Raw genomic sequence first — 397 nt, forward strand, 5'->3', positions numbered from 1 at the left:
GAGGGTCCAAGCGTAGGCATTCGTTGGGGGATTCACGCCGATGGCATAAATTTATGCAATACCCGAGCAAGCAACACCGGACGGAGGTGCTAGACAAGGGCTCCCATTTTAGATCGAGTTTTAAAATCACCGAGTAGACGTGGTGAGGGCTGGCAACCGCTGCCAAACCTTTTTCCAAAATTGCACCATCTGAGTGACAAGAAAACATGATCTAAAGGAGAGTCCAGGAATAGCACCCTCGAGGGTGGGCTTCACGCCCCTCTAATTGATTCAACGTCGGCGTCCACCGTTTCAAAATCTGACATATCCATCTGCCCTGACAGCGGCGTTGAATCAATGAGGGGGGCACGGGAGAGGCTCGCGGACACCACCTCTCCCCTTGTAGCCGTGATAGGCA

This window comes from Cupressus sempervirens, chromosome 7 (genome assembly GCF_028749045.1).
Source record: "Cupressus sempervirens isolate cs-2001-9-10 chromosome 7, ASM2874904v1, whole genome shotgun sequence".
Classification (NCBI taxonomy): domain Eukaryota; kingdom Viridiplantae; phylum Streptophyta; class Pinopsida; order Cupressales; family Cupressaceae; genus Cupressus; species Cupressus sempervirens.